The sequence below is a fragment of the Clinocottus analis genome, unplaced genomic scaffold (assembly GCF_023055335.1).
Source record: "Clinocottus analis isolate CAN_PGR_092001 unplaced genomic scaffold, fCliAna1.0.p SCAF_25, whole genome shotgun sequence".
NCBI classification, from domain to species: Eukaryota; Metazoa; Chordata; class Actinopteri; order Perciformes; family Cottidae; genus Clinocottus; species Clinocottus analis.
This window is the reverse complement of record NW_027175987.1, coordinates 5834521-5862203: the sequence shown is the minus strand read 5'-3', so window position 1 is coordinate 5862203 and position 27683 is coordinate 5834521. Positions and strand designations below refer to the sequence as shown.

General features: G+C 40.4%; 1 long non-coding RNA gene across 2 annotated transcripts in view; it reads right to left on the bottom strand.

Annotated features, from left to right (window-relative positions):
* Nucleotides 1-10542: 10542 nt before the first annotated feature.
* Nucleotides 10543-27683, bottom strand: part of LOC137794701 (uncharacterized) — a 33654-nt gene continuing 16513 nt past the window's right edge. Inside the window, exons 7-8 of one of the 2 annotated variants that reach the window (XR_011078328.1) lie at nucleotides 16989-17102; nucleotides 16689-16901 (exon numbers count right to left, since the gene is read on the bottom strand). This is a non-coding gene — a long non-coding RNA (uncharacterized lncRNA). Of the gene's footprint in view, nucleotides 10674-16688; nucleotides 16902-16988; nucleotides 17103-27683 lie in introns of those variants that run through there. The other variant, XR_011078329.1, reaches the window with a different exon arrangement.

Below are 27683 nucleotides of genomic sequence, written 5' to 3'. Positions count from 1 at the left end.
TATGCAGCGATTATTATTCTGTCTGCATGCTGCGTCGAGTGTGTGCTACTGGCATCTAATGACACAACGGTATACGTGACGCAGGCAGTGTGTATTGCCCCGTTGTATTGTCATACTGTGACATCACTATCTGCACACAATTCCTGCCTGTGGCAGCTACAAGCACGACAGGTACTGGGGTGGTTTTCCCCATAAGCTTTTTGTATTACTAAAAAGATTTCTGCCATAAATTATCATTTTAACGCTAAAAAAAACCTCCATCTGACTATGATCTGTTATGTTTAGGACTTTCTTCTTGACTACATCTCTTGACACTGCCATGTGAAACAAGTCAGGCATTTGTCATGAATTCCTGTGGTGTCATTTGTTTGTTGTGCAAATTATTTGTGAGACAGCTTGCAATAATATAAAGCCAAAAACCAGAAAACCAGAAAATCAAGCTCAATGATTACAAATGCCTTTTTTCTGTGCACATGTTTCTTTTATATAAAATAATTGAATTGCTTCCACAATTCAAAATATATAAAATAAAGTAAACGATTAAAAGTAAGACATACTGTAGTGATTATCCTCTGAGAATGAATCATAACAATCTTTGTTGCCGTACCATCCCTGTTGGAAACATATTTCACACATTGGAAAAACATTACACAGCACTGATTTGCCTCATTTACCTTTAATTGGAGGTTTTAATCCTGACTGAAAATGACAGCTGTGTAATCAAAAGCATCTCATGCAAAGAAATGCTGTCGTAAATGTAACACAATACTTATGAACACAGCTCTTTTTTAAAGCTGATTTTTATACTACACCGTACATCCTCTATGGACTTGTAAGGCATCATTTAAAACAAACAATGGATTTAATTTTCGCTCTTTTCCAAGGCAAAGTTTATGCATAGGAGAAGACCATTTGAATGATTCTGCATTGACAGACGATTATGATTGCAAAGCAGAATCACAATATAATGTTATTTTCCTGTTACCCAGCGTACATTTTAATGACACCAAAACAGTAAATCAGCGAGCACATCTTAAAAGTCTACGGCTCAGGGGTAAAAGATCACCTGACAAAAACCAGTCATCCTTCATCTCCCTCAAAGTAGCGGCAACATCATCAGCTCTCTAACTTCATGCTGACAAGCCAGGGACTTCTCAGACAACCGTTGTGCTGACAGAACAATGTTTTAGTCTGGCCTTGAGATCTTCTCTTCTTTGCCTTCATTTCAGCCAGGGAGCCAGATGTCATGGGTCAAGCAGAAGAAAATACTTAAGTGCTTGTTATTCCTCTCTGCTGGCACTCGAATAGGATCTGGTGAGAGACAGATGAGCCTATTTCCCTGAATAGAAAGGCAGAGGGCTTATAAAGCGCTGCTGCTTTTGCCGGTACCTGTGTGTTTATTGCCGTTCTTCGCCTTGGGAAGACCGCTTGGAAATATTAAGTGAATTTAAAGTTAGAGCTTGAGGACAAACATCCCCAAGAGTCAGACACAATAGGATAATCCGAATTGTGAAAAACTAACATTTATCTGGTTTTCCTCCCTGAAAAATTTTGATCACTTTATTAACAGAAGCAACAAAGTGACAGTGAAACAGGGATTTTTTTTTACAAAATCCAAATTGTGAAAAATTAAATAATACTCCAAATCTGAGACAAACAGCATCGCAAAAAAAAAGGAATGAGTTTAACTTTATAAATACTTCTTAGTTTTGGCATTGTTGTCATAAATATGATTAAATATCGATTAGATATTGTGTAATGATATTATAATAATATTATTGTTATTATTATTGTGATAAAATGTGTTGCAACAACTGCAATGTTAGGGCACTGCTTAAAAAAAACTTGTTACAAAGTGTTGGCAAATAGTTTCTGCATCTTAATTGGCCATGTTTATTAATAAGTAAGTCAAAAAGCATTGATTTTGACAGTGGAGGGTGAGCTTCTTGCTGTGCGATAGCTGGACCTCATGCTGTTTCCTGCGAGCAGGACTCTTGCTGTGTAGCAGTGATTGCAACATATCCTTCTGATTACTGTCAGTGAATGTTATTAGGTGTTTTCTGATTGGGCTTGCGTCGGCTGCAGGGTTCACTCTACAGGCTTCATGGGAATATGCAAAGTGCTTTGGCAAGTAAACCTCCATCTTAAATACAATGCCGCTTACTGCTTTGCTTTTGTGGGCATAATTTGACACAGATGCTGGGTCTGTCACAAAGGCAGTGGAAAACACATTAGCGATGGAAAAGCCAGCATGTCCCTTCACCCAAAGACAAAGCTGTTTGAGGATTGTGGTGTAACCACCAGAGGATGCCTCTTGGTTATTCTCAACCTTTGCTTGTACGAGTATGGAATCACAAGACTGAAAGCATATGTTGCTGGACACACTTTAATAATAATGTGACTTTTGGAGAATCATATTCATTATTTGTTTTGGAAGATGACGCCTTGGTGTTGAGCCCCTTGTCAAGCTCCAGGAGGTTCACCTACCACAAAAAGTCACGTCTAAGAAAACAAAATCTATCCCCCCTTTTCTCTTCTCCACATCTCCGAGCAATCAGATACCACCAAAGACTCTTAACGTGTGCAGCTTTCATATTACTAGGTTATATCTTAGGCAATAAGGCAAGTCAAGAAGTGAGGATATACAGTATCATCCCAGCGTGCCTCCGATTGTTGTTCCACCTCTACAGGCAATTCTCCACGGATTACACAAACACACTGAAGTATACATGAAGCCTTCAGCAGATATTTTCATTTCTTTGTAGTGTGTGTGTGTGTGTGTGTGTGTGTGTGTGTGTGTGTGTGTGTGCGTGCGTATGCGTTTCCTATTATTTAGGAACTTGGACAATATTCCCTCTTGTTGAGCCTAGAAACAATATCCACAGATAAAAGAGTGATGCTATGCTAAATGTTGGCATTTTCTGTTCGCAGTAAACTTCATCTATATATAATAGTTTTATTCATTATGTAATGGCAGCTCTGACATATTTGAATACACTTCTCCCCCCATCGTCTCATCTATCCAGTTTATTTTCTCTTCCTCGACATAATGCTGGTCATTCAATCTGAAAGCAATTTAGCCCATTAGCTTGATGTTTAGGAGGCCAACTAAACCATATGCCTCTACTCTCCAGCCTTCATACAGAACTTAGAGGCAATTTGTTTGTTAATAATGCGCACAGTTTTTCTCTGTCTTGGAAAGGGAACATTTCTGACAATAATGCAAACAACAACAGGATGTATGGAGGGATTTTTTTAAATGCTAATTGAGCAGGAGGAAACATTTACAGAGAGGTTAATTGGTTGGGTTACATTCAACACTGTAAGCTCTCTAATTAGTGTGGTACTTATTTGCGTTACCATTAACTACAGCCGAAGTGGATGAAGTTACTCAAACAGAGATTATTTGAAGGATCCCATATTTGAGTTCAGAGCTTTGAACTTTTGCACAGAGACTTTTGTGGACCAACAACCTATTCTGGCATAGTTTTGGTACCCATGGATTAGTGATAAGGAGCCGTGAGTAGGGATGCACTGATACCACGTTTTTCAGACAATGTACAAGTACTTATCAGACATTTGATTACTCGTCTACCGAGTACGTTTGTGAGTGTCATACAATCCCGTATTATTTGTTTTATTTGTATTAGATGTTTCTCACTTTCTGACACTTTTTGGCAAAAGTCATAGAACATAGAAACATCTTACGGCACTTGTGTTCATTTAAACATTTTTTTCTCTCTGAAGAAATCATCTTGTGCCATTTAAAATAAAAAAAATAACACTCGTAGAGCCTGGAAACTCTGTTGGGTGATTTAAAACAAGAAAAGGATCAAATTAATCGGTAACTCTGTTAAATAAGCATCCAGACACTGGCATGGCCTCAGTGATTGCCATTTGTCATTAGCCCCATCGTCTCCTCTTTCAGTTTTTCCAAGGACACCCTTTTTTTAATTTCAGTTAATCTGTTAATCATCAACATATTTTTTTTTCCAACAACTGCCTGTGTCAGTGAATGTTTTAATGACTTGATGCTAGCTTAAAGAAAAATGATCCCAATTATTGCACTTTTGAATTGAGATCCCCCTTACCCAGGGGTTATTAAACTGAAGTGTTTTCTGCCATTTTATCCACTTAACAGAGGCAGTGAACTATGGATTTGATGATCATCTCTATTAAATGTGGGGTTCTGATAAACTAGAAATAAAGACATTTTCAACGTGTCTTAAGTGACCATCTGATGTTGTTATTGTGGAGTAATAATGGATTTGCATTTATGGATGAAGATCCTGAACAGTCTCGTGTGAGCTGCCTCGATTTACCCGCAGAATCCAACATCAAACATGCAAACCATTTAGCCTCAATATCCAATTATCATCTGTGTGCTCTGTTCTCCGTGTGAGGAATGTTTCTGTGCTATAGATACACTCGAAGCTTTCAGGTAAGGAGTCATCAATCACTGGCCCTCTTCTGACATTAACTTTTTTGTCAATGCCACTGTCTCCAGTTTGTCTGCAGACTGAAAGATTTGAGAGGCACTTTTTATTTGCACGCTTTTAACTCCGCCCAGCGAGGGTAATGGAGCTGGTTGTGTGCAAGCAATTAATGCAACCACAATGCCAAAAGTGGTGATTTGTCATACACCAGTGATACATAATCATTATATGGAATGTAGCGCTCCTAAACTGCCCAGCCTCGGTTGATGTTGTGATTCTGTCTGTCCTTGGGTTTCTTATTGCCTTGCCCGGTACTCCCATTTCCACATTCTAAGTCAAACACACAGACACAGACACAAGCACAAAAACACACAAGATAGCAGCACTGTTTCCGGTAATATGTGTTGCTTTTTTCTTGCTTACTGTTATCAGTGTCATCATCTGTGGTTGCTTTTATGTGCAGCAATATTGAGCGAAAATGACCCTCAACAAACATACTTACCTTTTTTTTCTTCTCTTGGTCGAACACTAGTTTTCCCCGTGGAATTGCTTGCACATATAATTATAGTGCAGCTATTAGATGTTGTTGTGTAGCTCCCGACTGTCATTTGTTTTGACTTTATAAGTAACTGTGCTGCAAATTTATCGGACCTCTAATTTTAATTCCCAGGACTCTCTACCTCCTGTCTACTCTTGCCCTAATATGAAGGCATTTCAATCGCAATGAAACCCCTAGGCTGACAGCCATGAGATTAGTATGAATGTATTACCCCCTTGGGTGCCATAGGCTGTAATAAGTTCCCCATTAATCGTATCCGTTGGGGAAAATTTGTTTAGGCCTTAATTACATATCATTAAAATTGGTCTTGATTCTCTAAGATTTAAGCTCAGAATTAGACTGCACATTTTCAGCTTTCTTTGCCTTCGGCCATACGGCAAATTTATGTTACTTCGCTTCCTCCACCATTATGATTTCTCATGGCCTCAATGATTGCGCTAATGTTTTTGCGTTCCTTAAAACACAATTGTTTTCACTGGCATTTTAACTTGGGATTTCATAGTTATTGCTTTGTTTGTGCCTGTGTTTTACACAAAGTGTTAATTATTTTGTATCTTTCTTGACAAAGCTCTTTGAAATGTGCCTCACACAAACATTTGCTCATTGAGTGTGCATGCATGGGAAGAATAGGAAGCAAAACATGGTTAATGCCAAACTCCCAAATAAGGGTGAGGCATCTCAAGCTCAGTTTGACTATATCGCTACAAAATGCATCTTAAATGGAAGCTTACATTGCATACTGCTTTCTGCTGGGGAGCTTTCCATGTAAACTATTGGAGCTTAAAGTGGAATCATGGTTGTCTTTCAATCCCATTACTTGACTCTCTAAAACCCTTTGAAGTTAGCTGCCAGGAACGGCGTTCACTTCGGCTGAATTGTGCAGTGGAGGGACTGGTGACCTCCAAAGGTGCTGCATGGCTGCTAATCCATATCAAATGATATCCAGAAATGTAAAATACCTCCACTATCCAAGGGCCCTATTGTGGCTCATGACAAAGGCTTTTTAGAGTTTAACTGTGTTCACATCCATAATATCAAGCTGTGTGCAATGGGCTGTATTGTGAAGTATTATAATTTGGCTGGAAATTCATTACTTGTCCTCCTAACAATGACTTTATGAGAAAATGGTTCATTCCTTTTTCTTACCTTTAAAAAAAAAAGAATCTCCTGACATAAACATACAATGTGCAGCGTAGGCGCTGCATATGTCATATACAAATGGCATATGGCATATCACAGACAAAAACAAAAACTATTCACTGACGAGAATGTATGTGGAAAGTGTCATTTTCAATTTTCAAAACCTTTTATAGTTTTACTAATTACTGTTTTCTTAAAGTCCCTGAAAGTAATTAGAGCAACATGCCTCTAAAAGTAATGATTCAGAGTTTGGCGATGACTCATAACTTATTAAAATCCCTGTCCTCTGAGACAATGAGAGGACAGGGATAAGTTGTATGTGTATATATATACATATATATATATATATATATATATATATATATATATATATATATATATATATATATATATATATATATATATATATATATATATATACATACATACATACATACATACATACATACATACATACATACATACATACAGCTTATTGGTTTGGTGTATGAAGAACAGTGTAATACATCTTTAAATTTAAGGTAAAATACAAGAGAAGAACAAGTTATTTCTTTAACAAAGGTTTTATTTAACAAAGCATGGCAAAAGAGATATTCCTCTCTCAAGAAAACCTTTTATATTTTTTAATACAGTCCACCGGAAAGAAAGGTCCAGTGTGTCATAATATTGTTTTGTTTGACTCGTAAATATTCCATAATTGGAAACAGATATAAATGTAGCCAATAATAACAGCTGCAATACCTGCAGCACATACCGTTTACATAATCTGATAGCATCCAGCATGAGAGGAACACTCAGACAGAAAGACACATTAAAAAGCAGTGTGTTGAGTTGTCAGCTGTAACCTTTTCACGACTTCATTCCCCCACGCAGACCACCTGTGGAGCGGTGGATGTTTTCTTGGCAATGTATTGTGCTTTACTAAAGATTCAGAGCGCAACCATCATGTCTTTTAATCGGCTGTTTTGAGACCCCGACTCCATCAAAAAGACACAACCTGTAAAGCTGAACACTATGTATCACAAGTTTCAAAATAAATACAGGAGAAAATACAATACAATGCAGTACAAAGGGTTATTTACATTGGCCTGCTTTCCGGTCTGCTTCCTTAGTCAGGAACCTGGGAATGGCAACAGTTCATTGGAGCATTCTGACTCGATATGCCGATGATTTATCAGACCACTGGGACCATTTGGGCTTGTAAAACATGAGGTAAAGCCAAGACCATTAAGCTATGTAATCGGCCATGGTGAGCTTGATACCACACTCCCTACTTCAATACATTCATGGTCCATGGACCAAAGCACATATTCTTGTTGATTGTTCCTACTACACTCCAATGTTTTTCTTCTGTTTGTTTGAGCAACTGCTTCCTCTTTTTAAAAGCTTGGTGTATGGCCCATTTGTACAAATTGAGCATGTGTGGGAACCAAAGAGTTCAACACAAAGCACTTTTTTTTATGCATTTCCTCTCATTTGATTTAATGGTGAAGTTTAAATGTAGTAAGATACAAGAGACTTTGTATATGTAAGCAGCATTATGTTTTCCACATGTGATTGTTCCACATGCTCCTTCTTGAAAAACATCATCTTCTCTGGAATCACTCCTGCAAGATCCCATTAAAGCTAAACAAATTGGTTCATGAGTTCAGATTTGGTTATTATCCACAAAATGAATGCAAAGGCGTTCAAAACACTATTTTTCAAAGGTTGTATTGACTTATTTTCCCTTATGATACCTCTCAAGGAGAATGTTGTATTTGTAGAAGCTAAAGGGTAGACACTAAGCTGAAACTATGAGTTTTTGAAGGTTTATTACTGTAACATAATGGTTAAACTTCTGTACGGAAACGTCGGGGAAAAGGTAATTTATCAAATAAGTTTTCATCTTGCCATACAAGATTAATTTCCATAGTATTTCCCTAAAGACTTTTCTTTTCAGTAAGCAAGCTGTAAGTCAGAAAGGTGGGCCAGGAAAAAAAAGAAAAACCTTAAGCATATATTATATCTGTATATGAGACGCAGAAATGTCCTTAGCTCTAGCTTCTATATAACTGCTTGCGTTTATTCTGTTCAAAGTAAATGGATTTTCAAAAAGGTCTTCGACATCTTGTTTTTCTATGTGCATTTAATGCATCTTTATCATCAAGGTTCAGATGTATTCTCTTTATACAACATCGATATTGAGTATCACAAGGAATAAATTCAAAGGAAAGCTGAATTACATTATATCTGTTAATATATACAGTTATACATGTAACATATGTAATGTAACATACAGAAAATATGGACATGTGTGATGGATAATATAAATAGACCATGAAAGTTATTGAAGAAAATAGGGAACAACAAATCTGTGTTGAAACCAACAGGACACAAATTACTTTATGTTAGCTATAAGTAGCCAGTTAGCAGCATAAAAATGAAGACATTTTGGAAGGAGATGTTTTCAGTGTGAAAATTGTCATGAAGTGCACTGGATCTATACTTTTATTTAAAAAATAATGAACATGGTATCAAACTGAAAATGAGAATCTACTGGTACTGGTCTTGACCTCTACAATTCTGACATTATAACATCCTGAGAGCAAAAGTGCACACGACGATGTTAAAATTACTCTGGCTAGAATCACTCAACCTTAATTTGTGTAAAGAAACATATTTAGTGCATCACAGATAAGGAAAGTCATCGAATAATCTTAAATAAGATCATCATAAAACATGGGTCCCACTGCATAAATAAAGGATAAATTAATTTAAAAAAAATAGTAACAATGTTTGAGTTTTTTTCTTACATGATGATTCCGATATTTCTTGATTTAGGTTGTATTGTTCACTTCTACAAAAGCCAGACATTCAAGTCTCTCATCCCTCCATAGGTGCGCCTGATGAAGTTTGAAATGAAAACTGAGATGGTTGAAGGGCGAATTTTCTTAAGAATATACAATTGTGTGTTATTTACATCCATGGTTGCTTTCTGTCATTGTCTTTGCTGCCATTGTAGTGATATGTTTTTTGTGTGTGCGCTATCATCATGACTTTTGAAAGGAGATGAAAAAGAATGATACATTTTGGTTTAAATGGAGTTTCTCTTATGCGATTCCCTCTCCCCTTTGGTTTTCTGTTCTTCCAATACAATAACTCTCATTTATTTAGAGAGTCTTGTATATAAGACTGATTCCACAGCTTCAAATTGTCTTGATCTCTCATTGCCTCAGTCCTCGCAGAAATGGCTTACCTCTCAGAATTGAAGAAGCCAAAAAAAGACTTTTCCATACACTACCATAAAAGAGGTGTTTTCTTTTGATAATAACGATAAGAGGAGTGAAGGATGGAGAACGTTCGAGAAATTGGTCTCACACTCCTCTCTGGGGTTATTATGTATTTTAACAGGCCTGAATGGGATATGCATTTCGCCCAACCACAGGTTCACGTGTCAACAAGAGATCTTGTAAACCCCAAGGTAAAGCGCTTTAGATTTAAGGTCGTGTTCCTGACATCTGGGCAATACATCGCTGTTAAAGTCTGTGGAAAAAATATTATGGGCCGGGAAGTGAACGTTAAATCCTCTTTTTTTTTGATGGACAATACGTGACAATTAATATGTTAAGGTTAGTTAATTGTGGTTGATATTTTTTCTTTACTGTTATCTGGCATTTCATGGACCAAATGATTAATCAATGAATCAAGAAAGAATCCGCAAAATAAATACAAAACAAATACAACCATGAATTGCTGTGATTCACTACAACAGCATCCTGAAAAAGAATTAACTGTCCAGTCCACATATTGCACTCCAAGCAGACGGGACAGAATGATAAGACAGAGTCTCACTGGACTTGTTGCTGCGTGTCTGTCTATTCTTTCCCAGCATTCTTTCCTGCATTTCAACCGTTGACTGGTCTCCTCATTTCACTGTGGGAGTTTGGAGAGCAGAGGAAGGAAGGCTTTTGCGGTTCACTTGAACCAGAGTGCAATCCAAGACCTTATCAGCGTGTGGCTGCCTCAGACAATAGGAAGTATATGTGCTTGTGAATGTGCCGCCAGCCAGTTTATGTCGACCATCAGCACGCCTTCCACCTTCTCTTTGAGAGAAACCTACAATCAGTTACACAGCATATTGACCTATAATATGGCAGAATTGTCAACTTTACGTAATGTGTATGTGTTGTCATGATTTCTTCTGCATTTATTGTTTAAACACATGACACTTGTTAACGATAGGCTTCTTCACGAACAATTTATTAAGTCTTTCTGTCTTTAATTTCTTGTGAATTGCTTTACATACATGAAGAGACTGTATCTGTTCAGGTATTTCACCACTTTATTTTGCCCTGGCATAGAGCTGAAGAAGCACTTAATATCATTACGCCTCGCTGAGGTGTAATGATATTAAGACACAGCGGTTGCATATTGTGCAGGTCTGGCCCTCTGGAAGAGTCTCTTCTCTGTCTGTGAGGCTTTGAACTGAGGCCATATGGCCTGCAGTAACCGAGTGCAGCAGGAGGCTTCGCTGCTGTGGAAGTCAATGGCTTCCTCTGGGAGGAGAAACAAGCAAACAAGACAGGAATCATGATCTACCTCCCCACTTTCAGATGATAAGTTACAACCTGGTCTGGAGATGTTTAAGTCCCTTTTATTGTCAGACAACAAGGCATGCACTTGTGCAGCATTACTGATCTCAGCGGGGAGAGAATGTCAGTAAAACAAAAATGTATTGCAAATAATATTCATATATGTTTACCTCCTCCTCATCGGTCTGTTGTAGATATTTAAAAGCAGATATGGACAGTTTTTAGGACGGGATCTTCATCTTCTCCAGTAATATATATATATATATATATATATATATATATATATATATATATATATATATATATATATATATATATATATATATATATATACACACACACACACACACATATATATATATATGTATATATATTTTAGTTTTTTTGCCACGTTCACGTTTTTCTTTTTAGCTTTTAGCTTGAAATTACGGCTCATGGGAAAGTTTCTCTCAAAGTATTAAATGCTTTTTTTCTAATATGCACGTTTAGGGTCACAAACTAGTGTTGTTAACACTTTAAGTTACACAGATTTAAAAAGCACAGTAATTTACTCTGGCATTTTAGACGGACTAGATTTTTACAAACAGGATGTTAGTGGTTCTCCCTTCAAATGCAAATGAAAGAAGAAGGCCATGTAAATAATACAAACACCCTCAAGACGTCACACGGAAACAAATGTGACTGGTGTTGCTAGGCGACACTGGCAGCTAAACAATGGCGCACAGTCGTATACACTGTCGTCCTGCATTTTTAAGCCAGAGGTGTTGAATACCTCGGTACAACAAGTAGGCCAGTGTTAGCTTCATTTAAGGGTGGGTTCTGTACTTAAATGGCTTTGTTTACTGGGCCCAGTTAGTCCCGTAGTTTTCTAACGGCTCCTTGTTGATATGTGCACTACATATATCACTTTCTGTTGTCACATACTTGTACATTTGTTGGGTTGATTCCAGTTGCTACTGAATGCAGCATATTCTTTAGCAGCCAGAATAATATATGTCCTTTCTTTTAATAAATAATACAAGTATTCGTTTCAGTACATAAAACGTATCTTGAATTGAAACCAGAACAAAATTTGAAGCAAAATAGTTGGGGCATGTTTAATGTAACCATCCACCATGACGAGACAGAAACAAGAGGCAAGTGTTAGCTCACGGGAGTAGCTGATAAACCAGGAGCACTCCGGATTATCAGTCTTGCAGCACTGTTGAGACACATGTTCAACATCTGCTCGTGTGTGAGTTTAAGTTGCCCATTGCGACCTGGAAATTAGGAGAGGAAATTAAAGCAAAGAAACAGCAGGGAAGAGCTGAGTAATTATTGACACCTTTGAAAGTGGATGACAAGGCCTCCGACACAATTAACACTTATTTGATCTCAAATCTGAGAGCTCAAGATCACCTTTGATGAAATAATTACATTGAAAAAATATATACATATATGACTGAGTGTCAGCTTCCTCGCTGCAAAGTGTTGAAGGACCTCAATGTCTTGAGCTCATATGTGAGGTTGTATGATTGTTAGTGTTTTCAAAGCTAAGTTAAAGTAGCAGAAATAGTTTGGGAATGAGAGATTGCATTATCTGATCTTATTCTGGCGCCGCTCCGGGAGAAAAGAGAACTTGTGGTGGCTTTCTTGTGGGATACTGTTTCATCCATCTTGACAAGACAAAAGTCACACTCACTCTATTATAGACTTCAGGATCTCTCGACACATTCTCCCTGTCTCTGTGAAAGCAAATGTGCTAATGAGTGAAATCCCACAGATGGACAGTCATTGTTAAAATGCTTAAGCAGTTAATGAAGACTTTAGCCCTGACTAAACACATGACACGGGTGGCTCTGTCATCTCGAGTCATCAGAGGAGGGAAATACGGAACCCTGGGAAATCAGGGCATATAATAAGGCCATTGTTCTTTACAGGCTGGCAACGCCCATCGTTTTCCCCACTGTACGATGGTGACTGACTGACTGCAACCAAGAGAATATTAGCCTCAAATAATTCTTCATGCAGGGATGGAAGTCATATTGTGACACAGACACATTTACCACACAGCAAAGCTTTGATTCAGCTCCTTTTATATGTTCAGTTTGCAGTGTTCAGTGGAAGTAACCAAAGTTCATCCCCTGTTTCCTGTTCTCCTAGTAAATGATGTAGCAGCAGAGGGAATACGTTTGGGTGCACACTCTCCTTTATTCATCTTTTTACTTTGTTGTTCCTCATTTTCAAAGGCAAGATGTGCATAACACAGTGGTTGATGAAAGGAGAAAAAAAAACACACCAGCCAGCAGGTTTTATTTATGGATACATTGAGGCCCTATTTTTTTTATTTATTTTTTTGACCATGCTCAGCTGTGGGCATTCTGGCCACCAGTGAATATATTCCACACTCTCTAAAATGATGACATACACCAGGCTTTGTTGTGGGGGGGGAGTGTGTTCACTGTGAGAAGGTGTGCTTCCCTGTGCAGTTGTTTGGTCTGACCTCTCCTCCCCGTCAGTGACATACCATTAACTACTACACATGCTTCTCTGTGCACCTACCATCCCTCGTCAGCGCAGGCAATATATTTTGTTTGTCTTTTTCAAAGGTGGCACTGCCGGTGCTATACTTCCAGCCGCTTGCTAGACTCCACTGCTTACCATACAGTATGTTAATAGGCCTTACAGATGTCCTTCAAAGGATGGGGAGAAAGGAGTTTATTTCGTAGTCATGCCACATTACTGTTCTTTCAGAACTGATGTTAGCTGCTGCTGACAGTTGCAATTAAGTGTAAAATAACATGCTGTTCCCTTCCTGTCAAGGCAAAGGGCTTGGGCAGAATGCCTTCACCCGAGAATGGCCGGAGGGATAAGTCTTCTGCACAATCCCATTTAATGGAGATGGTGGAGTGTGCCAGTGTGCTGGCATGAAGAAAAAAAGGTTGCTAGTTTCATTTTTTTCCGGCCCTTTCTTTTTTTCCCTTCTGTTGTGACACCTATGCCGTCTCGCTCACTCCCCCTCTTATTCTTTTCGGCACAGTGTCTCGATGTGTCGGGAGAGGGCTGGAAACTCATCTGACACTCAAGCTGAGATTTAATGTAAAAGTGTAATAAGAGCTTTGAAGAGAGTCAGGTCCCCTCTTAAATGCCGTCCCTTTAGAATTCCCTGTTTTTTGGAGGGTATTGTTATGGGTCGTTGAGGAACCGGTGCTTCTCTCTGGTGAGAATTGCGTCCAACATATTGGCCTGTCGCCCTCGGTGATGATTGAGACCATATTTTATGAGAGTTGCACTCTAAGTGAAACTGAGAGGTGTTTCTGCAAAATAGGAGATGGTGGGGGTGTGGGGGTCACAGTGATGGCCCCTTTATTCCCAGCTGCCAATTTCAACTTTGATATGAGTGTTTGGGTTCCCATGGTATGAAGGGGAGCAAAATTACTTTTGAGCATCCAGACGAGAGACGTGTGTTTCTCTCACGCCACAAGTTTCAAATCCAAATCACCTCGTCAATAAAAGAGTTTATAAAGTACCACTGTGGCTGACATTCAATACAAAGTGGACAGTGAGCGATGGGGTACAAGTAAGAGTCGGGTGGTTGAAAGCAGATTGCTTTTGTACTGCTGTATAGCTTCATTATTTGGGAATGTGACAAAAGAACTTAAGGTCCAATGTTAATCATGGCAATAAATTCAGTTCTGTAACTGCTCTTTTGATATTTTCACTACATTACACTGTAATCAATGCTAATCGATCACACTGTGTGTCTTGTTTCTTTGTTCTTACTTGCTCGGGCTGTCAAATTATAATTTGGGGTTTCAATGATCATGAAAACAAGGTAATTGACATAAAAGGATTATTGTGCGACCTTTTTTTTAATTCTTTTTTTTTATTTATTTTTTTACAGCGGTGCACTTTCATCCCGCTCCGCGGGTTAAGGGCAGCTAACAGCTAACCCCTCATGGGACCTCTTCCCTCGTCGGCCGTATTTCCTCTACAGTAGTGTGGTGCGACCGGCTCTAGGTCAACCTGGAAAAGCCTGCGGGTGAAGTTGGCTTTCAGCTCCGGCTGTGAGTGTTTTACAGGACTCCTTCTTCTCATGGTTCTCGCTGCGACTTCTCTCCCTGCAGGGAAGGACAATCCTTCCAGCACATCGGTCCATCGGATCCAATCCTGCTTACTATTCTTGTTCTTGTACTATTCCATACAACCATAATGTGCATAATTAAATTGATTACTAGAGCACAATGTTCTTATATTTTAATATTGATAGATAGCTTCTTTATTCTCTTTTAAAGTAAACCAGATTCAGGCATTTCTTTTTTAAATTTAGGCTTCAAAATTTTCGTTCTAAATGCATGAACTAATTGTGACCTCAATATTGACCCAAGTATTTGTGATTATTATTTTAGCCATAATTGAGCAGCCCTGCTGTATTCTTTTCCCCCACGAATGGAAAGAGTATACCTGTTTTATGCTTTAAATTTTTGTGATTACTGTGTGATTACAGTAGACAAATTAATTCCAGTACTGCTGTTGTATTTTTGCTGCCATGCTGCATTTGTTTAAAAAGTGTGCAATGTAGAGAGAAATTAGGGACTTGGGCTATCTTTTAATTAGTTTTTGTTTTTTTGCATTCCGCTGTTGCTCAAAAACTGGAAAGACAGAAGGGTCAAGGTCAGAATAAATTGATTACATTTTCATATCAAAACAGGGAAGAACATGTTTTGTGTGTTTCTGGATTTTGGGGAGGGGTGGGGGGCAAAGTTTGGAAAGAGGAGAAGAACTCATCAGAATGCAGATTCTCTTGAAGGAGTGTATATAATATAATATATTAACCACATTCTGAATGACTGTTTGTGATGTCTGCGCCGGTTAGGCTGACAGTGCTGCCTTCAAAGTGAGCAATCTGGATCCGTTTTTACTTTCTATGTGACAAGACCTGCATTGATATAACAGAATAATGTTTTTTGTGATAAAAAGTGTAAGGCAGTTGGATTTGAATCTCATTTAGACTTGACTTGCGTTAGAGATGAAAATAAACTAATACAATTCAACAGCATCACTAAATGTCTCAAACCTGACCTTGAAAAACTATACGTATAACCCTCATGAATGAAATATTCGTTGCAGAGCTGTGGTATATGATTGCGTACGTTTTATCTGGATGTATCTAAAAAACAACTTTGTTTTGTGTGCATGTGAAAAAAAAAAAGTATATATATATTTATATATATATATATATATTTGGGTTTCGATAGTATGACAGCTTGTAAGCAAAATTGTAAGTACAAAATCATGCAGGACAAAAGAAAACTTGAATTTCCTAGATTAAAGTGACATATTTACAAGTAGAATGTCACAAATATGCAAGATTTTAAGCAATATACATTCATAAGAAAAATAAACTTTACTCTTGTCTTGTGTAATGCCAGCCGTCTGATTTTAGTTGCTCCTTAAGTGGTGTTATTTTGAGAGAGAGAGAGAGAGAGAGAGAGAGAGAGAGAGAGAGAGAGAGAGAGAGAGAGAGAGAGAGAGAGAGAGAGAGAGAGAGAGATGTGGTTCCTTGAGCTCCGCTTTTTCTTTTCCTCTTACCTTTTTTTCTAGTGGATTAGCCACATTAATCTCAGGGAATATCCAGTTTTTTGTATAAATACATGCCTCTAATCTTAAAAGAAATATGTAATTTGAATATTACCCCGTCCCCCAGCTCCTGTATTGTATTTTTTCTTTTTTTACCTACAATGACCCTATAAGCCGTCTTGCAATAGTGCTTTGCATTAAGAAGATATACAATGATCAACTGTGTGCCTGCAGCAGACTGAGAGCGAACGGTTAGCTGAGCAGCCCGAAGCTGCGTCAGCCCCAAACTGTCTCTTGACATTCCGGCGATATTTCGCAGCAGAATACTCATATTGATCTGTGCACCTGTTACACACAAAAAAAAGTCAACTTACACTGCACCTGAGTTCACAACGTGCCCTTCACAATACGAGTGTGTTTGTAGAGAGAGGTGGAAGGGTTGCAGTTGTGCAGCAGGGGAGCAGAGAGTCAGAAAAGGTTCTGCATTGTTGATCCAGCATGACATTGATAGACAGCAGCTGAAGGAAAGCTGATAGCCATGTTTGGCATGCTGGTTTTTAAAGGACGGGCGCGACTGCAGATCCAAAGTTGACCGAGCATGAATTCAGCAGGCGATCGCCCCAAGTGGTTGGGCTGAACAGAGGTGAGAAAAGAAACTTTCACATATGACTTGCTTGACTTTCCATCTTTTTCATCATTATTATTCTCCCCTTGACATACTTGTTTCTGCCAGGCGCCTCCTTCTCTTTGTTGAACACAGTGATACATGTCTGTTTTCTCTTTCTACTCCACCTCTGTCAGGATGGACACTCTTTGGACAAATGTCAAACTTCCCTGTGGAAAAGAATGGTTGCATGGGTTGTTCATATGAAGTGAAAATATCTCTCCTGACCATGTGGTCGTCTAGTCAGTAGTTTGGTTGGACTATTATGATTTTAATGCTAGATCTTAGTGCTGTGTGTGAGTGTGTGTGTATATATAAACAGATATGTAATAAAAACGACTATAACAGGTGCATAAGCTGATGCTTTTATGCTTGCTTGGTGCAAAAACATTTTGCTTTTGAATGTACTCAAGCGTTTACTTGACTTGATAAATTCTCTTGAGTTTCTGCATGAGGACCTTTACCTCGTTTCTGGAAGTATTCAGCATTGTCTCAAATCCTTTCAAAAACAATATCAAAAGCCGTAAAAGCTATATCGCTACAGTCGGTCTCTGGTTAGCCTCACTTTTCAGAGAGGGGGCCAGCAGCAGATGCTGTTTTTACAAGCAAAACAGTGTAAGGCCAGCTAAAAAAACACTAAAAGCCCCGAACAAATTAATCTTAAATGACGACTGAAGGCCAGCAAATAAAGGGACTGCGGTAGAGTTATAGGTAAAAGAATCCAACTGCACACACTAAACAACTCTACAACGTAGGAAATGGTTATTGCTGGCAAGTGTCTCTCATACATGTGGTCAGTTAGAAACCATTTAAATAGGGACGCACCATCATGCATAAGGGATGTTTCACAAGACAAGGTGCTGGCGGTACGGAGGCCGGGAGAACGTGACAGGAGTCAGGAGCGGCTGATGAGTTCAGAGTCTAATTTAAATCTCTACGTTCAAATAATTATAAGTTTAAACAACGAGTATTTCTGGTCCCGACTAGTGAAGGGAGCAACATTCAATTGACTTGTTGACTAATCGCAGACATTCCTATTGCATATCTTTTTTTGTTAACATAATCTGATGTTTTAGTGTTTATCTTCAATCAAAAGCACCTTGCAGAATTATTTTAAAATGTTTTTTTTTTGGCAAGGAGTTTCCCCACCGGAAATGAAAGTTTTGACCCCGTTAACACTTGTTTCTGACTGTTGACTTGATCCAGCGCTAGGTTGCGTAGCACACGGCTATTTGATGCCGCCGTGCGTCTGGTCTTTGCTGGTGCTCGTGGCTCTGTTTCTTCTCAATCTTTGGGTGTGTTTCTATGTTAGTGTGTACTAGTCTCGCTTCCTCCTTTTGTTTTTGTCTTAGAGTAATTAAAGAAGACTTTCCTCAACAACTAAATGTTTGACTTACAGGGCCATAGTGATTACAAACATTACACTCTTTTCCTCCTGTCAGTGGGCTGACATTTTCGAAAGATGGAGCAATTCACATGTAATTGAAAACTACTTTGTTACATTGTCAGATAACATTGCCGGCCATGCTGCTGTGATCACAGGGGACTTTTTCTGAAGGCAGGCCAGTGGGCAGATTGATGATGGTGAACCAGACAGGGATGTCTGCAGAGAAATGTAAAGTCAAGCAACAGCATTCAATGAGAGACAGGCCACCGAGCCTTGCTAAGTGAGTTGTTTTTTCTAACATTTACTGAGCCCTGAGTTGTTGAAGACTAATTAATTCAAGAATACGTGTCCCCAAAGGCTGTAATTAATGATAAACTTATTAGACATGATGGAGCCCATGAGGTCTGGATCTCATCGTGGTGTCCACGCTCCTGGTGGTGTTACTTACCCAGCTGTCGCTTTAAATAAATTGAGAAAGGGTACAAAATGAGTGTGTCTGTTCATGCTTTATAATTCCACTTTTCGAGACAACGTGAGCCTTCGAATACGCCGTCAATCTAATCCTGTCACTTGACATTTGACATGACTCTGTTAAGTTCTTATTGACACCACGGCCAGCACTGAAGGGGAGGGACATTAATGGGAACATATAAAGGAGTAGTGTGTGTGTGCTCTCTAATGAGTCTGTCAAAACGGAAGTCTCGGAAGGATAGACGTCTTCCATACTGCCTTAAAGAGACTGTCAGTGCTGAAGAATGAGGGGTGATCCAATGACCTCCTTTCTCGCTAACTTTTTCAGACGAGAACAGCTGCACCCCGGACACTTTACAATTTAGTTAAAATGCCCCCATGAGCCCGGTCACCTATACCTTACCATACTAAACATAGAAATGCAGCAGGTGTGTGTGTGTGTGTGTGTGTGAGAAAGAGAGAGAGAGAGAGAGAGAGAGAGAGAGAGAGAGAGAGAGAGAGAGAGAGAGAGAGAGAGAGAGAGAGAGAGAGCCCAGGGTGAGTAAAAGAGAGATGAGACTGAGAGTCTGAGAAAAATAAGATATGAATCTCTATTCAAGCAGACTTCGTTCAGGGTAGCCTTACGCCTCACCAGTTTCACTTCACTTTTACACCCCAAGGGGTTAATACCCCCAGCTGTGCAGGCCTGCTCCACTCTAAAAATGCTGTGTGACGTCACAGAAGTAGAGCTTGTGACAACAGATGTACACACGGTTTGTGCAGTACCGTAGACTGATGATAATGGGACTTTTGGGTCTCTTAAGTTCCACTTCCTATTCTCACACTCGTGCCTTGACTTTACCCACTGGAAAAACTAAAGATAACGTAAAAGCTATGTTGAATTAATGACAAGTGAAGCTTCCCATTGTGTATTCTCATGTACCCCGCCATGGTTGATGCAGAGGTAGTCTGAACATCGCTGTCCGTTCAAACGCACTCGTGGATGACAAACAGATGTGAGTTAACATGTACACTTAATTTGGCATTAAGTCAAGGAGGAGGAGGGGATTACGCTCTGTATCCCCAAACAGGGTAGCTAGCTATGTGAGGCTTCACTTTGCAGTCAGTCTCCCTGCTGGACTGACAAGTGTGAGAGTAACACACTGCTAACAGGAAAGTGACAGATCCCTCTGCTTGTAATGCTTGTGGAATGGTGGCTTTCCTGAGTCACACCTTTTTTTCTCATTTATTCTCTGCAACACTCTCCTCCACACTGATACAATCCTGAGGATGCTTAAAACGATGCTTGTAGCATTGTCCAATAAAAAACCCTTTCAGTCATAGGGTCGGTGTGTGGTGTGTATTGTACTTACCTTCCAAAACCCAAAACAAATAGACTTCTCCCTCAGGCTCCCTATTTTCATTTCTCACACAGCTACATTCGTCATTTTTTTGTATGTACAACTAAGTGCAATACCATGAACGACAGCAGAAATGCAAGCGCTTCTCTGAGGGTCAACTACGGATTGATCTGCTGGCCGTGGAGTGCCTGGCACAAGGGCGCTAAGGTGCTGGCAATAACGGAGGGGCAACGGCTTTGCACCACTGCTGCTTTGAATTTGATAAACATCAGCCATCTGGCTTCTTCCACGTGGAAGTCCTGGAAGACTGCCAGTTTATCTTAATCTTTATAAGCGGTGCAGTGCTATTAATTTTTTTCCTTTTGCAGAGTTGTCAAACTGAAGAAAGCCAAATGTATAAACGTCAACGTGGCTCACATTATGGCAGGTTAACCGAGGTACAAAGCAGATATATGTGCTCTCTGCTGTATTGCTTTAATCCCATTCAGTCCGGTCGGTGTGCACGTCTTTAAATGTGATATCTTGCAGCCGCTTTCTGAGCCTCACCCAGTGAGTTCAGGCCAAATGAGCTTTCCAAAAGTGCAAAGAGTTTAATCCAACTTCCAGATCCAACTTACTTTGTGACAATCGTCCTTCTTTTCCCAGCTCCTTGCTTCCTGATTTGGAAATGGAGTCTGCGTGGGGGAGTCTATGTCTTACTTTTAAACCCTGCTAAATTAGGAGTCAGACTGGTTGTGGGCGAGGGGGATGTGGTTGTGGTGGGTTGTGCTGCTGCCAAAGGGTGTGTCAGGGCAATTTATTAGCTTGCTTTGCATGCGTGTGTGTGCAAGAGTTTGTGTTCCCAGCCCTTGGCAGCTTCGCAAACTCAATGGCTGAGGCACAGCTGTAACACTATTCTAATATGGAGTCATTATGGCCATCCACAGTGTGCCTCCAGTTAATTCACAAATTTGTCCATAACAGACCAACTTTTTTTCAAAAACTTGGATGACAATCTTGTGGTCCATGGGTTTTTTTTAGGTTACATTAACCTGAAGCGATTGTGTAATTTCACTCCTCTTCCTGGTGTGCGTCTGCGACTCCGACTATGCAGTGCATGCACAGTAGGTAACAGGTGTTCAACGTAAAAACATAGATTGGTCCCTCTGGGAGGGGGAGTTTGAGTGTATGCTGCAGTGATGCCAGTGCTGTAGCTTTTTGTGTATGTGTGTGAATACTTGGTTGTGTGTAATTACATGTTAATGACCCCCCTCTTGTAATCTGCTGCGTGTCGAGTAGAGTAGCAGCCGTCTGATCAAGGCTCAAACAGCGGAGAAACATAGTGATAAGGTTTACATACTGCCGGCACCTGCTCCGCTCCCAACTCCCTTCAGCTTTCTTCACAGGCCAAAACAGATGCTAGGGGACACTTAGGCTGCAAAATGAAATCTGCAAGACATGTTCATTGTGTTTGGGGGGCAAAAAAAAAAACACAAACAAAATAATACAAATGGCGTTGCTTTCAGTGTCTGTAAGCACCTGCAGGTCTTGCTCAAGCTGGAAAATTTTAATTGACCAAGCAAAAAAGCCATGGGGACAGGGCCCGTGCAACTATCCCCACCTTTTCTGAACCAACGGCTGGTTTCAAAGCCCCATCAGCAATCCTTTGCTGTAATGAGGGAGTTTTGGGGAAATTGGGAAATGGTGTCAGTTTACCGTCTCTGAGCCGTGGGTCCTGCTGTCCAAAATGTGGAATAGCGGGAGAGAGGTGCTGTCAAAACACGATAGGCGCAGACATCAGCACAAAGTTGGAGAGAGGGAGTCCAAGTCGCCATGCCTACATATGCAGTTCTTTTGAGCGCCACACAAATGAAGTCTCTAGACTATTATGAAGCGAAAGAAAACACACACACTTCTGTGGGTTAGTAGCAAGTTATTTTTCTCCAGCTAGTTGATTAACTCTTCCAGCAAAAGGACAACACTACATCACTGACAAAGGAACCAAAGTCCCTTGTTTGTCATTTATTTAAGTAATCATTGCTCACCCAGAAACAGTGAAGGTAATATATATATATATGTATGCCTCTTTTTTGAAAAATGTAAACCATATAAATGTTCACCTTTTGAGAGCAACTGTCCTTGATGATAACAGAATCATTTAAATGTCTTTTCTCTCCCTTTGCTTTGTTTTCTCTCTCCTGTTTGCTCCGTTTTCCCACAACAATGTTAACAAGCTCCCTTTATGCCCTATCTGGTGTGGGTGAGACAGCTCCACAAAATGACAAGGTGAGAGGACCGTGTGTGTGTGTGTGTGTGTGTGTGTGTGTGTGTGCGCGCGCGTGTGTGTTTTTGGTCGTATTATCTGTCTCTGTGCATGTGTTCATTATGTCTGTGTTTGTGTTCGTTCTTGCACTGTGCGACACGTGTGACCACCAGCCACTGTCAGGGCTCATGTTGCACCCGACGGTAACAATAATCATGGGATTTGATTGCCAGTTCCCTTACACTCCATAATTGATGAGTCCAATATTTACTCGGTTACCTGTGTGTTGTAAACATTCATTATGAGGTATGAGGTTCCTTCCCAGATAGGTGAGAAGGAGAGGAGAATGGGACAAGTCCAGCCTGCAGGGACCGGCTGTCAGTTTGACTAATGACGGAAATGAATAAAATCTCATAATTACTTTAGAAAAAGGACAGTCTCCACCTTATCTCAGGCCAATATGCATTTTAAAAAATTTTGGCGGGTTTATTAAATTCTACCCCCACCACCTCCACCACCCAGCCCCCACCATAATACATTACAGACAGCGGCAAGTTCTCAAATTTCAAATTTAATTTACTACTCGCCATACACACACAGGCTTTGTAATCAGATTGGGACATTATTGTGTTTCTATTGACATTAGCATTGTTATTATTTTGTACTGTGTAAATATCAGTAACCGGAGCACGCCTGGTTGCATTGCCAGGAAGGGATTATTTTATGTATTTATTTTGTTCTAATGCGCTCAAAAAATATCCTTTTCAGATGACATCTGATGCATTCTATTATCAGGAAATGTTGTCTCTGGATGCTAAGATACAGTTTTATTTAATGTAGAGCTGCTCATTACATTAGTTACCTTGAGTGTTCATGTTTAATTCATCGTGACACCCCAAACAGGTGACACAGCAACTATAGGGACATGTGTGTTACAGGGCCCCGGAAAGGGATATGAATGGGAAACTATTGGCTTATAGACAGAAAGCCACCACAGGTCAGCCCATGCTTTTAGAGCCTCTTAAAGTGTATACTGTGTGTATATGCGTGTTTGTAATTAGATAAGTGTCCAATAATGCGTATGTGTTTTTAAGTTGGTCCACTGCGAACCACCATGCACTAAGACTCAGGAACAGGCAGCAGTGCAGTGAAGTGCAAAGCTCTCAGCCAAATCAGGTATTCAAGATAGAGGGCTAGATTAATGGTGGTAGGAGATGGAGGGGAGGGAGAGACAGAGCAGTGATATACAGTATGCTCTACTTAGACAAGTCGACTCCTCTGTGCCATTAGGCCTAACAGGGGGGAAGACTGTGGGAGAGCCAAAGTGTAGAAGTAAAAGAGAGGACTGCTGTCAAATGAACAAGATTATCGTCCTGAGTGTATGTCCACTGTCCAGCGTCTAACTAAAGTTTTGTTTGGGGCCTAAACCTAACTACTTGTGAAAACAGATGTATATTTTGAAATTTACGATCCTATATTTACATGTCGGCACTGAGCCGTGTAAAACCGACGCTAGAGGGGCACGTGGAGCGTCGTAGTTTGAAGCTTAGCAGCGGTGTGAGAATGTGTTGGTTCGTACACTTGTACCGTCTCTTGTTCTCTCCGGCTCTTTCAAACACACATGCGGCTCTAAATATCAGACAAAGCTCCACTCAACCTAATTCCATTTGAGTGGCTATTCTCTAATGTATTTTTTTTGCCAAGTGGAATCCCAGATAGAAGCGTGTAATATGGCATATTTGTGTCTTATGGAGGCAGACGGCAGATCGTGTCCATTTGTCATGCTGTCAAGCTAATTACTAGATTGAAAAGGAGAATGAGATTACCCCCTACCCTTCCAACGGACACTCACACCTCCACACTTGCAACACACACACACACACACACACACACACACACACACACACACGCGCGCGCGCGCGCACACACACAAACTCTAGTGCCGCAAGGAAACTTTCAGTGTGCCATTGTAACAACTTACTGGAGTAGAGCAAACAACATCAGAAGTGAAGGGAAGGAATTACACTCGACCAGGCTCGTATTTTCAGCTGTGAGTGTGCGTCTGTGTGTGTGTGTGCGTGTTTCGGCGGATGACTCAGCGGGTTACCTTTACATATTTTACTTTACTTCCATCACAGGAAAAGGGTTAATGTCGTGGCTCTTTTGAAGATCTTGTTAAAATGTTCTTTGGCTATATTCCAGCTCTGCTTCCCACTGAGAAACTAGTGGTTTGCCACAGGTAAAAACTCATTCGTATATACCTCAACTGTGTTCTGTGCAAGAAGTTTGTGTCTGTACTTGTGTAATCAAAGTGGACACTTTGAAAAAGCAGACAGATCATTAGCACATAATGAGCTGAAGTACTTTGGGCAGTGAGCAGGATTTCCTCAATAAGTGATGGCTTAAGGAGATGGATACAAGAGGGTGGAAATCCGATTCTCTCAGCTGCAGACAACCTTTCTTCTCCCCAGGTGAGTCCTGTGTCTCTGTGCATGTTTGAAGTAAAGTACAGCTCAACTACGCTGGCTAAAAGAATTAATAAAGCCTTTTGGCACCTTGACAGTCATGTCTCCAGGTCTTGATTGTTCTCTTTTGCGGCACATCGCTCCTATTATGAGGATGCATGCTGAAGATCTGAGTTACATGTCCACCAGGCTCCAGACATGTGAGAGCAGCACCTACAAAGACTCTCAGCCCCGACAATAATTTCAAGATTAAAAACGCTGTTTTTCCTTTGTTAGGCACTGACAAAACTCAAGTATCATAGGGAAGAGAAGGATGCTTTGATTTGGATCAAGTGATACTGAATGGATTCAAGCTTTTTGCAAAGTTGGACAACAACCCAAGACCCTTGTGAGCAAAGACAAAGAGTTGGGGATATCAAACAAGTGATGAAGGGGAGATGATTCCCGCTTGTGCGTGTGGAGCTTACTTATTCATTAAAACCTTGATTAAATGCCAACTCGCCCTCTTTTCGTCTCATCCTGACCGTCAGGAGTTTTATCCGGGAGCCGAGAGTAATTTGTTTACCTGTTTCAGAGCAGATTCTCTCATGCAACTATTTTCCAATATCCTCGCTGATCATGTAACTATGCAGTTCTATAAATATATTTCCTCCTGCAGGGTTTTAAAAAGTCATGGACTGCTTAGTTGAGACGTGATGAGGCTCGGTGACGGCACCCAGCTGGCTAAAGATCTGCCAGGGTGGCCCTGGTGACATCACAGCAAGTGGCGCGTGACAAACCGCCAGTGCGGCAGTCGCGACCCACGAAATAATCTCCGACAGATGAGGACAAGGGCCATCTTGGCTCGTACTACCCCCGATGCCCTTTTACCCCATCCTCTGCCATCTCGAGAGGCAGGTTGGGCTTTTGCAGATATGTCAAATGCACAGCGTGTATCGCCAAAAGAAAAGTTGCTTTCTGTCAGGTGATGACAAGTAAGTGGCAGGGGAGGAGAAATTAAATGCATCACCCAGTTTTTTTGTTTTTTTTTCACCTCTCATGCTGTCAATTAGTCTCAATCAATCCCGTCGTTTCTGTTTAGAGTGGTTATAACAACTCCAGTCTGTCTTCCCATCCGTCAACGCATAATAAATACGCTGTACAATATATGTTATCTCAACACTTCTGTCAACCGTTGGCAGCAGCGGCCCTCTATAATTGTCTTTCTACGCGAGACAAAATTAGCGCTGCTTCATTTGATCACGACTGGAGAGAATACAAAACAAGTGAAGCCCCAGACTTGTCTTGGTTTGTCAGAACATGTTGCTCCCTCCAGCCTCTCCGAAACGCCATCGCCTCTGAGTCTTCGGATCATAGATGTGAGATAGAACTGGCAAAAAGTGACCGAGAAAGTCACCTCCTCAAATGAGAAGACGCGATTGGCTTCTAACGATTTTCCTCTGGGCTGTATTTGACTTATCAGTAAAGTAAGTCTGCCGTGATGTATTATTAACAGGTGATGGCATGCAGTGGTTGCTTGGCTAAAAAGGACTTAAGTGATGTGGGACCGACACTGTCAATCTTAGCCTTCCTCTGAGAGTCAATTAGGTGATAAACAGGTCTACATGTCTTTGGCAGTGGGGAGAAGGCTGATAGGCTGTCCTATCGATGTCCTGGGGCAAGGTAAACTGACAGTACAGCTTTGCCGCCAGGGATGGAGGCAGAGAGAGCAATGTGTGACTGGCCCTGCCATTTAAGAGAGAAAGAAGGCTGTGTGTGTGTGTGTGTGTGTGTGTGTGTGTGTGTGTGTGTGTGTGTGTGTGTGTGTGTGTGTGTGTGTTTGTGTGTGTGTGTGTGTGTGTGTGCTCTTGTTCAGCTGGCTGAGGCAAAGAAACTGAATGTGGCAATGATGCTTCTCCAAAATAAAGAAGTTTTGATCGTACCATGGCTAATAGTAAATATGATGATGATGATGATGATGGTAGTGATGATGATGGTAGTGATTATCACTGGGTGATGATGGTGGCAAATATTCCCTAGGGGCGAGGCAAATTATCGATGCAGGAATATGTTGTTCTACTTCTGCTTGCGATGCGCTAATGATACACTGGTGCCAAACAGAGATATTTTGATTAAAATACACAGGAGCTTTAAACGGTGTTAGAACGGCTTGAAAAGAAACTGGTTTGCTTCAGCAACCTTGTAGGCCGAGGAGAGTCGACTCTAGATCCGTAAACAATATTTTACTATTGTTTGTATTTTCACAGTGACGGTTCTCCGGCTTTATCACAGTGTCTTTCCGGTCTTTAAACAGATAGTGAGAGTCACTTGCAGTACTCTTAAACTATTTTTTCAACATTACTCCTAGTATAATAATCTAACCTGTCGTGTGTTTATTAATGCCGATCATTCGGCTTTAAGCAGGCGGCAGGCGGGTAGCTCGCGGGAATTGCTTTCACTCAATCTACCGCGACACTGGCTGAGTGAGACACAGTCCTCTCCTTTCTTTTAGCATTTTAACCCCAGAAATGTTCTGCTTTCTGGCTGTTGGGCCTTTTGCCAGTTTATGGCTTTTTTCATTGGAATGCCGGACATGGACAAGTTACAGTGTACGTTCTGTGAAAATGAAACTACTATAATGCAATGAATGGAATAAAAATGTAATTCTTGCCTTTCGCCTTTTTAGGGGTAATGTTCCTTCAGTTACACAGATATTGTGATGAAAAAGGATTTTCTAGCAATGTATCATGGGCGGCATATTGTTACAGTATTGTAACGTGAGTTACTTTATGAATTTAATATTGAATACCTGTTCATGCACGTTCATACTGCATGAATGTGTGAACATATGTATGCAGTGCTTTCTG